This window comes from Gossypium arboreum, chromosome 4, assembly GCF_025698485.1.
Source record: "Gossypium arboreum isolate Shixiya-1 chromosome 4, ASM2569848v2, whole genome shotgun sequence".
NCBI classification, from domain to species: domain Eukaryota; kingdom Viridiplantae; phylum Streptophyta; class Magnoliopsida; order Malvales; family Malvaceae; genus Gossypium; species Gossypium arboreum.
In genome coordinates this window covers 112,888,378-112,903,674 of record NC_069073.1, presented here as the reverse complement: position 1 = coordinate 112,903,674, position 15,297 = coordinate 112,888,378, and the positions used below count along the sequence as shown (strand labels likewise).

At 34.7% G+C, this 15,297-nt stretch overlaps 1 long non-coding RNA gene across 1 annotated transcript; it reads left to right on the top strand.

Moving 5' to 3' along the window:
- The first annotated feature begins 555 nt into the window (after positions 1 to 555).
- Positions 556 to 2,720, top strand: LOC128291443 (uncharacterized). The gene is made up of 3 exons (XR_008281231.1): positions 556 to 681; positions 1,600 to 1,641; positions 2,521 to 2,720. It is a non-coding gene; the product is annotated as an uncharacterized LOC128291443 (long non-coding RNA).
- Positions 2,721 to 15,297: the final 12,577 nt, after the last annotated feature.

Below are 15,297 nucleotides of genomic sequence, written 5' to 3'. Positions count from 1 at the left end.
ATCAAAATTTATGTATAATTTTATAATTTATCTTTTTATATTCCCTCATAGGTGTGGTGTAACGCCCCAATTTTCGGGAATTCTGTGAATGTTGGCATAAGTTTAATTATGTTAGTGGGCCTCTAGAAAGCCAAGCTTAAGATAGAACCCGACAATTTTAGTTAATTTTTGTTCCATAAGAAAAAGGGGGTGAAATTATGAAATAGAACCTATGTGAAAATGTTTGAAAATGCTATAGGCTAAATTGAAGTGGCCAAATAAATAAGAGTGCAAAATAGGAGGATTTGCATGACAAACCTCCCATTTTACATGAAGTGGCCAGCCATCATGTTGTTGTAGACAATATGAGCACTTGATATCCATAATTTATGGTACAAATTGATACAAATTGATAATGGGTTAGGTAAATGTTCCATGATAATGGATTAGGTAAATATTCCATGATAATGGGTTAGGTAAATATTCCATGATAATGGTTTAGGTAAATGTTCCATGATGGGAATTTCATGTCTTTTGTATTAAAGAATTAAATGGATGAAATATGAAATTTTATTAAAAGAAAAAAAGGGGTGAAAAGAACAAAGTTTTGTCCATCTTTGTTCATCATAGCCTAAAGTTAGAGAAGAGAAAGGAGAGGAGAAAGCTCTTGAATGTTCGGTCACTTGGGGAAGAAAATTGAAGGTAAGTTCATGGTAGTTTGCTTCTATCTTGATGTTCACGAGTTCTTCTTGATTCTACCTTAACTCTTGAAGCATATTTTGGTTTTTAGTTGTGTTGTGTGCATTTAGTCATGAATTAAAATGAAGGAAATGGTTGTTGTTTCATGTTCTTTTGATGAACAAAATGGAAGATAGGTGAAGTTGAGCCAAACAAATGAGCATGCATGTGCCTTAGATGTTAAAGGGAAAAATCAGCTAACATGTTGTGCTTTAAAATGATGAAATGGAGATTATACTTAAGTAAAATCATAGATATGTGATGATTGATTGGTGATATACATGTTTAAATAACAAGCATGCAAGTTAGGTGTGAAAGAGTGATTTGGTAATAAATCTGCTTGGGACAGCAGCAGTAACGTGACTTTGGAAAATCACCATAAATTGTGGGAGATGAGTTAGAAGCTGCATAAATTATGTAATTAAATCTTAATGAGTCTAGTTTCAAATGGAATAAACGAGAACATATTTTGAGTTCTGTACAATGAGAAATTTGATTCGTAATGAAGAGTGGTCAAATTAGTCAAATAGTGAAACATGGAAAACTTTTAGAAAAATCTGGTATTGATTGGCTAAACAAAAAATTCTGAAAATTTTATGGATAGAAGATATATGAGTCTATTTTCAAGGAAAATTAACGGCACTTGATTTGGAGTTTCGTAGCTCCAGTTATAAATGATTTAGTGACTGTTGCTCAGGAAGATAGATTGCAGTGAAATTATGATTATGTGGTAAACATTGACAAAAATTTGTTAATGAGTTGCTTATTGTTTTCTTATAAGCTTACTATGATCTGTAGGTGTGGTTGGCCGAATATTGTAAGGGGTTAATACGTAGTTTGTATTTGAATAGTTAGATTAACGTGTTAGTAATCCAATTGTAGGCGGTTCGTGTGTGGATCTCATCAGCATATCGTCGCAAACAGGTGTGTAACTAACACCCTCTTTCTTAGTCTAGATCGGCAAAAGCCGAAAAGCCAAAATGCCGAAAATTGATATTTTGTAGATTTGCGAGTGTGCGAATGCTCGTGAGGTAAATCGATTAATATTTTTGGTACGCTGCAATGTTTGGACTGCAAAGTGCATGATTTCTGTGCCCTCGATATTTTTGGGCTTAATGGGACAAAATTGGAATGATGGGCCAACGGGCCCAATTAGGTAAGAACCCTCTGTAGTGATTCTGTTAGTACGTGAAAGGTAGGAATATGCATGAAAAACCCTAAAATAGATAAATTACTAAAATACCTTTAAAAGTGGAAAATTTATAGTTTTACCCCTATGAGATAAATTACCGAAATACCCCTAGGGTTAAATTGATCTAAATGCATGTTTGACTGTTGTTATTTACTGCATGCCATGTTGTTATTATCTTATGCATGGGACTGGGATATTGACGGAGGAAGTACTAAAAGTGGCTTGTCCACGATGGAGGCTTTGCCTCAATTTATCGTTAATCGAGCAAAGAAAGGTCAAAATCAGGAGTGTTGGGTGGGTTGAGCTATTCCCAACATGGAGTGTATGGCTGGTACGGGTGGAGTGTAGTGGTTGGTGGGTTGAGTAGTCTCCCCAAATGGGCTTGCATATGTCATTGATGTTGCATGTATTTTAAAATGGGCCTATGGGCCATACTGTTATCTGAATAAGGGGCTAAGGCCTAGTTTATTGTAATCTGAAAAGGGCTCTGGCCCAGTATCACTGTTACCTGAATGGGCTTAGGCCCAATGGGCTTGAGCTGACTTGGGCTTTGAATGGGTTTTCCTTACACACTGAGTTTCCCCAAACTCACCATTTCTTTAACCTTGCAGGTGAGCCTTGATGTGGGTGACTTGGAGCCGGAGGGGATTCAGAGTGGCCATGGTGAATACTTTTAGGTTTGAAAAAGAGATTGGTTTTCTTAAGTTATTTTTAATTACTATTTAATTTTTGGGTTGTATTAAGACCATTTTAACTTTATTTTCTTCTTTGATTTTCTGGGATTATATTATTTTAAACAACTTTAAATTGATGGATAATAATTCAAATGGGCTAGACTTAGGGCGTGATTTCAAAACGATACTTGTTTTTTTTTAAAATAACACGACGTCATTTAATACTCGATTTACCAAAGATAACCACTCAAAGAAATTTCAACTTGTTATAACCAAGTGTGGCAATGGATGTGGACATGTCTAGGATTGGATCCAATCGGAGAGCTTGGTACTTAAGTAGCCTTCATGGCTCACCTCCTCTGTTATGGATACCTACCTGGTGCCCAGCTTCCATTCACTTGGTTAGTTTAACAAAAGTCGGCTTTTAAAACACTAAAAAGGAAACACGGGTTTTTGACTTCAATGTGGCACGTCGGATTCGGCCTTAACGTCTGGGCCAGGTTTGGGGGTGTTACATGTGGTTAGTTTCAATGATTAAGAGGGTCCATTGTTTCTTTCCTAATTTTTGTACAATTTATTCATTAGCGAAAAGAAAAATCTTTATATAAATAATATATTTACTGAAAAAGTTTTAGTCATTTAATTAATTTATAAGTGGAGAGGTGAAGATTTATGTACTAATTTATTAATTTTGTATTCAATTTTATTTTTAATTATTTTATTTAAAAGTCTATATAAAAATATGAAAATATAATAAAATTTATAATATTTTTATTTAGGGTTGATATGACTGTGAAGATAATAAACAAGTTGAGTACGTACCAATAACATAACCACGTTAAACTGTAATAACTTGTAGGTTTGGCAATTAAATCTAAATACTCCATATAGTAATATTTTTCTAATGTAATATTTATAATTTTTGGTCTAATATGATATTTGTATTAAATAAAAGTTAGAGATTTTGATACTTAAAGATAACAATTGTCGAAATCATTTTTTTGAAAAACGGAAATTAACTTTTAAAACTAAAGTTTGGAGTCGCCACCGATCTTTTTCGAGGTGTGATCGAATCATCTCGAGATTGATCATTTTAATAAAACATTTTATTTTATTAAAGCAATAATTTTGAGTCTACAAAATTTGAGAAAAAGGGTTCGGGAGTTGGTTACGCACGAGAAAGGGTTAGCACCCTCGTAACGTCCAAAAATTGGTACCTAATTGATTAATTAATGTCTTAATGTCGAAAATTTAAAAAAAAAATTAGAATACAATCCCATTTAAAAATGTTTTTAGACTCGAATTGGATGTTAAGATTCTCTTGTTCTGAAGGAGTAAAATATCACATCCAATACGTTAGGATACAACAATTCAAACCCTCGAAACCAAGATTATCTTATGATTTTCAAAATTCATGCATTGAAATTTCAAAAGGATATTCAGTTATTTGGTCAAACGGTAAATCGAAACCCAGCACGTTAAAACACGATTTTCTGAATTTTCAAATACGAAATATTGCCTTATTTTCGAAAACTTTTGAATAATAATATCAAGTGCTTTGTTTTAAAGAAGTGTATTCTTTTCTTTGAAACCATGATATAGGAATGCAATTGCCACATAAACAAGATCGAATGCACCAATAAAACAATTTATGATGGTCATCTAATATACATTATTTACAAACTAACATGATAATCGAAGACAAATGAATTAAAAGACATATATATAACTAATTAAAAATATAAGCAAATTGAAATTAAGTGTAAAAGCAATTCAAAATGATAATAAATGAGTTCAAAATAATAATGTGAGAAAAGAAGCTGAAAATCAATAATATAGAAAATGATTTTTTAAAAAAAATAATAATGTATGACAAAATCTAGAATAAGTAATGTATATACATATATAAAAAACAAAATAAGCCACATGAAGAAAAGTTCAAAATAAATAATAAATACATTTAAAATAAATAATATGTATAAGAGTTGGAAATAAATATTATGCAAAAACTTGAAATAAATAAATAAAATAGAAATTTGTAAAAAAATGAATTAACATATAAAAATGATAAGTAAATAAACAAACGAATAAATACTAAGTATTTAGCTAATTAATTTAATAGTATGATAAAAATAATAGTAACAAAAATAATAATAACAAATATAACAAATATAACAAATATAATAATAATAATAATAATAATAATAATAATAATAATAATAATAATAATAATGATAGTAATAATACAAATAAAACAATAGTAATAGCAATAATAGAAATAATAATACTCAAAATAATAATAAACATAATAATAAATATAAGACTCAAATTAATTAATTGTATAACAAAATGACAAAAATAATCGAAAAGGGACCAAATTGAATTGAAAACCAAAATTCTGGGGCTAATTCGAAATGAATAGAAGATAATAGGACCAAATTGAACATGCTGGCATCAAAGAGGGACTAAAACAGGAAATAATCCCCCTCCAAAACACTCAGCCCCAAGGCGGGCTTAATTGAAAGTCGAAATAAATTCCAGGGCCAAAATTAGAAAAAAAAGAACTTAATCGCAAGCGGATAAAAGGCGGAAGGACTAAAATGAAAAATAGCCCATTAATTAAAAACACGCGGATCATCTGGATCTGTCGGGTTAGTACGCGGGTAAGGCTCAAAACGACGCCGTTTTAGGGAGCCTATAAAACTCAATTTTTTTGACAAAAAAATCATTTCTTACCATCCTTCAGAAAAAACAAAGTTTCCCCCACCCTTTTCTCTCTGTAGGTCTGCCTCACCGGCCAAACTCGGCACCGCCGTGAAGGTAAAATTTCCTCTTTTTTTAGATTTTTTTATTATATTTTTAATATGTAAAAAATATAAATGATTTGATAAAAACAATAATAATAATAAAAGGTTTCGAAAATGAACAAAATATAAGGGGAAAAAAGACCTTTACTAGATTGTTGGAGGTGCTTGCTGCTGTTTTTTTGTGTAAAATGTGTTTGAATCCCTCTTTTATTTTTGTTGAATTCGTGTGGGTTTTCTATTGAGTTTTTGTAACCAAAAAACAAAACATTCTTCATGGCTTTATATAGCCATTTTACAACTGTTTTTGTGCACATTTGTAGGTTTGGCGGACGTGGCTTGGATGTGGTACGTGGGTGCATTGATGGCTGTGGGGATGTGCGTGGTGAACGGTGGTGGAGGGCGTAGGTAGTGGAAGCTAAGGCGGCTAGGGTTAGCAAACTTTGTGTTTCTGTTTAGGGTTTAGTTGGGCTAGGTATTTGGGCTTGTTTAATTTTGGGTAGTGTTGTTTGGGCTGTAATTGGGTATTTGGTCCTGGGCTAAAATTTGGGTCCTACAGCTGCTCCTCTTTGCTCGTTGTCGTGTAACGGGAACGAAGCAAAGAATTTAAAAACCAATTTTTCCCGGTCTTGCCGAGTCTTGATTTCTTTCGTGTTTCTTTTCTTCAAGTAGCCTTGTTCCAAACCATTGCATCTTCAGGGGTGTAAGAATTGGTGCTTCGATATGCTCCAATGCTATTTCAGGGAGAACAGATTTGTAGCTTGAACCTGCTCTACTGCAACTTTAGGGAGAAAAGGCTGATGGCTTAAATCTGCTCCATTGCCGCTACATGGAGATAAGATTCGCCATCTTCAATCTACTCCACTACTACTTAGGGAGATAAGATCTACAATTTTCAGTCTGCTCTACTGCAACTTCGGGGAGATAAGACTTGTATCTTGAACCTGCTCTACTGTAACTCCAGGGAGATAAAGCTGGTGGCTTAGATCTGCTCCATTGCCGCTACATGGAGATAAGATTCGTCGTCTTCGATCTGCTCCACTACTGCTTAGGGAGATAAGATCTGTAATTTTCAGTTTGCTCCACTACAACTCAAGGAGATGAGGCTAGTGGCCTAAATCTGCTTCCCTACTACCTCGAGAAGATAAGATTTGCCGTCTTTAATTTGCTCCACTACTGCTTAGGGAGATAAGATCTGCAATCATCAACTCGCTCCACTACTGCTTAAAGAGATAAGGCTAGTGGCTTAAATCTGCTTCCCTAATACCTCGAGAAGATAAGATTCATTGCCTTTGATCCGCTCCACTACCGCTAGGAGATAAGATCAGAATCATCACCGCTCCACTCTCGCTTAGGGAGATAAGGCTAGTGGTTTAAATCTGCTTCCCTACTACTTCGGGAAGATAAGATTCACCGTCTTCGATCTGCTCTACTACTGCTTAGGGAGATAAGATCTACAATCTTCAGCCTGCTCCACTACTGCTTAGGGAGATAAGGCTAATGGATTAAATCTGCTTCCCTATTACCTCGGGAAGATAAGATTCACCGTCTTCGATCTGCTTCACTACTGCTTAGGGAGATAAGATCTGCAATTTTCACTGGTGTTACTACACCGTCCTCTGGGGGACATGTCCTGTAGACTCGGTTTCATATGCCTATGTTTATGCCAAATGATTAGGATACTATGATCAGAATGAATCAGACGCTCCTAACCAAAATGTGCTATGAATGATATGAATGTAGAAATTTCATGAGAATGATTCCTTTTTAAATGCTTAAAGTGTCATCACTCGTTATTCATCAGAGTTTTATCACCGATGTATTAAGATGCCTTCTTTACTCAGCTATTATCTTCGACAGAAAATCATCTTCTTCAATCCATCCCACTGCAACTCAGGAGTATAGGATTTGAATTCTTCCATCAATTTAGTCTATTTCACCATTTCACGGGTGTCATGACCAGATGTGTACACCCGATATTTGCATGAAAGAGGAATATCATTTCTCTTTTCTCAAGAATGATCCATTTTTATGCTTGGGTTGACCTTGCTCGTTTCCGTTATTGATGCTATATCTTGTCTTCTTGTTCAACCGATATCTTTGACTGAAAATTTGAAGAGATAATCTGAATTTGGACTTAAATATTTCCACCCTTTAAGTTGGGTAAGTTCTAAACAATAGTCATGTTTCAGGTTCCTACACTATTTAGAAACTTCTAGAGTAATATGCAAAACTTATTTTGTGAAAGTGTTATTAGTCCATTAATCCTTATTTCAATACGAGCGTTTGAGAAAGATTAGAAAGATAGATAAAACTGAAATTTATTAGGAACAAAATTCGAAAAGAATGGATTAATCAAAGAAAGCAAACATTGTCGAAATACAAAAATAGGAAAAGGAAACAAATAAGTGCCCTAGATATCGCAGCCTGAGCTTCTCCGTACGAACTCTTCGTGGACCATTTTGAGCTTATCATGTGCACGGAGATCTAAAGTACTTTTTTTATACCCCAAAACGTAGCATACTTCCTCTTCGTTAATTCAAGCAGAGCAAGACTACCACATGCCTCATCTTCGATCGAAATTTGAACTGCCCTTTTCATTTTTCACTTCAAAACCCTTTTGGTCTTAAGGCGCCCTTTTCGGGTTTTCACCTCGGCCTCTCCCTTTTTTTTAGGCACCTTTTGCGGGTTTTCACCTTATCCTCTTCTTTAAAGTGAAGTACCTCTTGATTGAATCCGAATTCACTAGGTTAGGTAGGCTTTTGTCGTCCATCTTAGTTAATATCAATGCTCCTTCAGAAAAAGCCTTCTTTACCACATCGGGTCCTTCCCAGTTTGACATCCATTTCCCTTTGAAATCTTTCTGCATGAAGGGATCTTTTTCAACACCAGGTCCCCCTCATGGAATTATCTAGGACAAACCTTTCTGTCGTAAGCCCACATCACTCATTTTTGGTATGTTTTGACCATGACGGGTAACTTTCAACCTCTTTTCTTCAATTAAGTTCACTGGATCCTTCTGCTTCATCTAATTCTTGATTCAATTGAAGCTTGGAGAGAAGGAATCTCGATTTCAATGGGCAAACTGCTTCCATTCCATAAACTAATGAGAAAGGTATCGCCTCGGCGAAGGTTCTAGCTGACAATCGATAAGCATAAAAGGTGAATGGTGACTTCCAATGCCAATATTTACAAGTCTCGGTCATCTTCCATGATCTTTTTGTTTTTTTTTTACTTTTTACTTTTTACTTTTATTTTTTCCTTTTTGGCTTCCTTTGTTGTACTGTAATGTGGCGCCCGATTTTTGAACATACTACAATCTTTTGATATTGTGCAGTTGTGCATTATTAGACCTAATCCTTTCTCGCATTTTTTGGTCAGTATTTTCTCTTTTTTTTGAAGTTTGATGACTATTGGCTTTGTAATATTGGCATAAAAAGTAACCTTCACCCTCCTAGTGAAGTAATCAACGACGACAAAGATGAATCAATGTCGGCCAGAAGCTTTTAACGAGATTGGCCTAATAACATCCATGCCCCATACATAGAGAAAATTTGTGATGAAATGAAGCACATGAATCTTCTCTCTCTAAATTCTATATTTATGGCATAATCGATGTAATCCCCTTTCATGGTGGACCAGCAATATCCTAACCTCATGATTAACCTGGCCATTGAAAAACCATTATCATGTGCTTTTCGAGCACCTTATAGCATCCTTACGTCTTAGTAGCCTAGGCATATCTTGATGTAATCATGCGAAAACATCTTTGAATTAGGAATAGCCCAATGATGTCTCGCTTTATCTTTGTGGTGAGCTAGCCTTCGACTTTTACCTCTTTCCTAGGCTCGCAATGTCCACTGACCCTTTGTAGAGTAGGATCTGTTTTTCATATTGTTCTACCATTCTTAACAAATCAGGAGATAAGTCACAATCTCTGTCATCTTCAAAGTCTTGAGATCCCCCTAAACACATATCTCACTCAATAGGAGACTCTGAGTCAGTGACAGCGTCACTCACGTCATTGATATCTGGGGACCTGTTGTAGGTATGAAGGCAGATTCTAAAGAATAAATGATTCTAAGGATGATTATTTGTATGGTATGATCATGAATGAAGAATAAAAGCATATTTAAAAGAGAGTCCAAAGAAAAAAAGAATATTTGCTCAACAAGATGCATTTATTGAAATAAAGATTTTGAACACAAGCCTATTTCACAAAAGGATTCTTATTGCTTCTAGGCTTAAAGCAACAAGTGCGTTTGAAATATTACTCTAGATTAGCTCTAAAAATACAGAGATCTCTTCCACAGTCCCATTGTTCAAAACACTCCCAAGTATGCAAAGGTTTGGAAACTTTTATTCCCTGCTTCCCTCTTCGGATATGTCATTCAGATTCCTCGATATTTCTTCCAGGCTTTTGACTTGTTCAAGGTATCACAACTTTTTTTCCCCCACTTTCAAATATCATATTTACTTCATTGTCAGAGCGATTAGGCTTTGAGGAATCGTCGAACTTCACAATTCCCATTTCAATGAACCTTTCGATCAACTTTTTAAATTTAGTGCCATTTTCGATTGAGTGTCTCGTTATTCCCGTATGGTATTACATTGAGTACTTGCGTCATACCACTTGGGATATGGGGATTGCATCGGTTTTAAGTAGAACAGAGACACCATATGCACATAAAAAAGATTCTGATACAACTCCTTATATGACATCGGGATGGGTGTAAACCTGAACCTTTTTGTATTTGGCCTCGAGCTGGATTCCTACCTTGAAGAGTCTTGATAGCTAGTGGTTGCAACCCTCGGCTGGCCTACGTTAACCAATTTGGAAGGAATACTCATGATGTTCACTTCATTTTCCTTATTTCTCGGCGTTGACCTTTTAGCGCTCTCTCTCCGCATCTATCTTTGTACTCCTTACCGCATTTTCAATCATCTCACCGGACATTACTATATCTGAAAAACTCAGAGTAGTGCTTCCCAACATATGGTTAATGAAAGGGGCTTTCAGATTATTGATGAAAAGCATGGTAGTCTTTTTTCTAAGAAAAATGGCTGAACTTGTATGGCAACTTTTGGGCGTTTTGCTAGAAACTCTCATTCGGTTTCTTTTCCATGCTCTGTAAAGTGATCCTATCAGGAGTCATATCCTTTACATGACTATACTATTTCATGAAAGCTTGTGCTAGATCTTTCCATGAATTGATCTGGGTACGGTTCAATTGGTTGTACCATTTGGATGCTGCCGCAACCAAACTTTCTTGGAAACAGTGAATCAATAATTGGTCATTATTAACATAGCCTGCCATTCGTTTGCAGAACATGGTGATGTGAGCTTCGGGACAGCTAGTCCCGTTGTACTTCTCAAACTCTGGAGTTTTGAATTTGGGGGGAAACACTAAGTCTGGAACTAAGCTCAAATCCTTAGCATCGATTCCACAGTGATAGTCAACACTTTCCATTGCTTTGAACTTTTCCTCTAACCATTTGCATCGGTATTCTAATTGTTTCGAGAGCTTCACCCTTGGCTTTTCTGTTTCTTCATCGAGATTGAAGACAACAAGATTAATTTAGTTATTCCCCAGATTAGAGCCTGAGCCAACTTGGTAATTTATAGGTGCCGCATCACCGGCCTGAAACTGTTAGGGCCTGATTGTAACAGATGACCTGTATACACCTCAGGTTGTCTCTGAACATTTGTCGGGGTAAAACCCGGAGGTAGAGAAGATCTTTATTATCATTCTCAGTATTGACCATAGGGCTTTTTCCTTTTTCTTGCCCCCGAGTCAATAACTGTGTCAATTGGTTTATCATGTTATTTTGGGATTCTAATATCTGGTCCCTCATATCCTGTTGGATCTTTGCCAGTTATTCTTGCATTTGTGCTTGCGTCTGTTCCTGGATTTCCTTTTGCATCGGTTCTAATCTTTTCAGTCTTTCATCCATCGCTTTAGTTTTTCTTCGTTTACAGTAAAGATGCATACTTGGTAGGTTTTTATCGATTTCCAGATTAACTGAAATAGTTTTTTAACTAATTAGGGCCCTTTTGTGACATTCAATGCATATGATGAAATGCAATGTAGATGCATGAAATGAATGCAAAAAGAGACGTTGATTCTGGTTCAATTCTGTTAGAACAACTTTTCTAGATAACAAATCTCTTTACATAAAGCGGAAACATGTACGGCCTTGCCCGTATACTACAGGCAAAGACATTGGTCTTTTTCTTCATATTCGAACGCTAAAATCAAATCTTACGAATTATCTCCTTTTTGCTTGATCTGGGCTGCGACTCCTTGCTCACTCATCCTCGTGATGCTCGCCAGCTTCTTAAAGTAAGTCGAGACATTGACAGTTCCAGAATAATCTTTGTTGGCTTGAATCTTGAAGCCAAGTCGTGTACTCCTCTGCGGACCCTCATCCTTCTCTTATCGTGTTTACTCGAACCTTATTCGGACGGTCGTATTGTATTCCACTTTATCAAGAAATTCATTTTCCATGACAAGCTCTCTATTTAGCAACTGAACGTGAATCAACACCTTTTTTCTATGATGAAAATGCAATGCAATCATAACCAAAACAAAAGAAAACACGTCAATACAAATACATAAATAGCAAATAGAGCACCTACTTGGGTAACCACTAGGGTTTGGAATGGCTCTACCTAGAGTGGGCTCTTAATGCTCGCTATATGCGGTTTGGTTCTAAAGACAGAGTACCTGAACCAGTAGATTCCTCAATGAATAAAACATATGGATCAAGTTCAGTTCAGGGGAATACATTTCCCTATGGCCATGCGGAGATGAAAATCTCACGAAGACATAGGTACGGATGTATTCCGGAAGCGGTCCACTATCCCATGCGGTGGTGAAAACCTCACGAAGGCGTAGTTTCTCACTCCCACTTAAAAAGGCGTGACCAAACGGTCATGCAATGCAATGCGAAGGATATAAAAACTCGAAATACAAAAAAAAACATGAATAAAATGATGAAAACCATACATCAATGAAATGCAATGAGAGGATCATATGTTAAAAACCAAATTTTCAATTTTCGACAAAAAGACAGAAAATAATCAATTTACGGCTTGGCACTCTTATGGTCTCCAGCGGAGTCGCTAAGCTATCGAAACCATATTTTTGAAAAACGGGAATAAACTTTTAAAATGAAAGTTTAGAGTCGCCACAGATCTTTTTCGAGGTGTGATTGGATCACCTCGAGATTGATCATTTTAATAAAACATTTTATTTTATTAAAACAATGATTTTGGGTCTACAAAATTCGAGAAAAAGGGTTCGGGAGTCAGTTACGCACGAGGAAGGGTTAGCACCCTCGTAACGTCCAAAAATTGGTACCTAATTGATTAATTAATGTCTTAATGTCGAAAATTTAAAAAAATTTTAGAATACGATCCCATGTTAATATTTTTATACTGGAATTGGATGTTAAGATTCTCTTGTTTCGAAGGAGTAAAATATCACATCCAGTACGTTAGGATACAACAATTCAAACCTTCGAAACCAATATCATCTTATGATTTCCAAAATTCATACATTGAAATTTCTAAAGGATATTCAGTTATTTGGTCAAACAGTAAATTGAAACCCAACACGTTAGAGCATGATTTTTCGAATTTCCAAACACGAAATATTGTCTTATTTTCAAAAACTTTTGAATAATAATATCAAGTGCTTTGCTTTAAAGAGGTGTATTCTTTTCTTTGAAACCATGATATGCGAACGCAATTGCCACATAAACAAGATCGAATGCACCAATAAAACAATTTATGATGGTCACCTAATATACATTATTTACAAACTAACATGATAATCGAAGACAAATGAATTAAAAATATAGGCAAATCAAAATTGAGTGTAAAAATAATTAAAAATGATAATAAATGAGTTCAAAATAATAATATGAGAAAAGAAGCTGAAAATCAATAATATAGAAAATGATTTTTGTTTTAAAAATAATAAAGTATGACAAAATCTAGAATAAGTAATGTATATACATATATAAAAACAAAATAAACCACATGAAGAAAAATTCAAAATAAATAATAAATACATTTAAAATAAATAATATGTATAAGAGTTGAAAATAAATATTACGCAAAAACTTGAAATAAACAAATAAAATAGAAATTTGTAAAAAATGAAAATAAAATGAATTAACATATGAAAATGATAAGTAAATAAACAAACGAATAAATATTAAGTATTTAGCTTAATTAATTTAATAGTATGATAATAATAATAGTAACAAAAAAATAATAACAAATATAACAAATATAATAATAGTTGCAACAACAACAATAACAACAACAATAATAATAATAATGACAGTAATAATACAAATAAAACAATAGTGACAAAAATAATAGAAATAATAATACTCAAAATAATAATAAACATAATAATAATAAATATAAGTCTCAAATTAATTAATTGTGTAGCAAAATGGCAAAAATAATCGAAAAGGGACCCAATTGAATTGAAAACTGAAATTCTGGGGCTAGTTCGAAATGAATAGAAGATAATAGGACCAAATTGAACACTCGAACATCAAAGAGGGACCAAAATGAGAAATAATCCCCCTCCAAAACACTTAGCCCCAAGGCGGGCTTAATTGAACGTCAAAATAAATTACAGGGTTGATAAACAGTAATTTATACATATTTTTATCCCATGCTTAGCATAATTTTGGATGAATTATCCTTAGAATTGGTGAATTCGATACTCCTAATCTTTTAATTTCATGTTTTATACTTAGGAGAGCACAGGAGAGTAAAAAGAGCAAGAAACTGGCCAAAAACGGAGAAAATGGGTCAACATGGGAAATCAACACGGCCTGGACTTCCTCACACGGGTAGTTCACACGCCCGTGTCCATTCAATAGGCTCAAATACGGTTTGAAGCAATCGCACACGGGCGTGTCCTTGTCGAGCCCAAGTCTAGTCCTATTCGGAAAAGGCCACTCTTGAGGGTTTAGAAGCATTCTAAAGCCTATATAAACACCCCAGGAGGTACCAAAAAGACACACACGGAGTAGGAGGCAAGAAATTACTCGGAGAAAGTCGATTGATCCATCTCAGAAGCCGGATTCACCTTCTAAGACTGAAGATCTCCCTTTAATTCCCTTCAAGAGTTCTTGAGTTTTCTTTATGTTTTGTTATCATTATTCTTTTAAGATGTTTTCCTTCATAAATATGAACTAAACCCCTTAAATACCTAAGGGGAATGAAGCCTAAGACGGATCTTGTTATTATTATCTGAATTATATGATAAGTATTTGACTTGTTCTTAATTATGAGTTCTTAATTCTTGCTTTAATATTCCAGGATATTGATTCAATTATTTATGTGCTTATTCAGAGGAGCAAAAGTCCCTGTCTAAGAGTAGATCTAACATAATTAAGCGGAGTTGATTGCACGCCCAGAGATAGGGTGACAAAATTTTGCTGGATTAGGGTGAAACCTAATAAGGGAATCCATAGATCAAGTTAATGCAACACTAGGGGTTTTAATTAGAAATAGATTTCAATTAATCAACCTAGGGTTAGACGTTGTTAGTCTCGAGAGAGATAATAATATAACTTAGGGATTTCTACGGATCAAGTCAAGTGAATAAATCGTCTGATTCAGAGTCAATAACAAGTGAAGTCTAGGTGGATTTTTCCCTTAGGTATTGTCCAAATCATTCAGTTTTCCTAAAATTTATTTCCTCAATTTACTTTTTGTGCATTCTTAGTTTAGTAATTAGTTTAGATAAAATAAACCCCTTTATTTTTAGGCTAGATAATAAAAAGAAAGTTAATACTAGTACTTTTAGTTCCTTTGGGTTCGACATCCCGGTCTTGCCATAAGCTATACTACTGTTCGATAAGGTGTGCTTGCCTT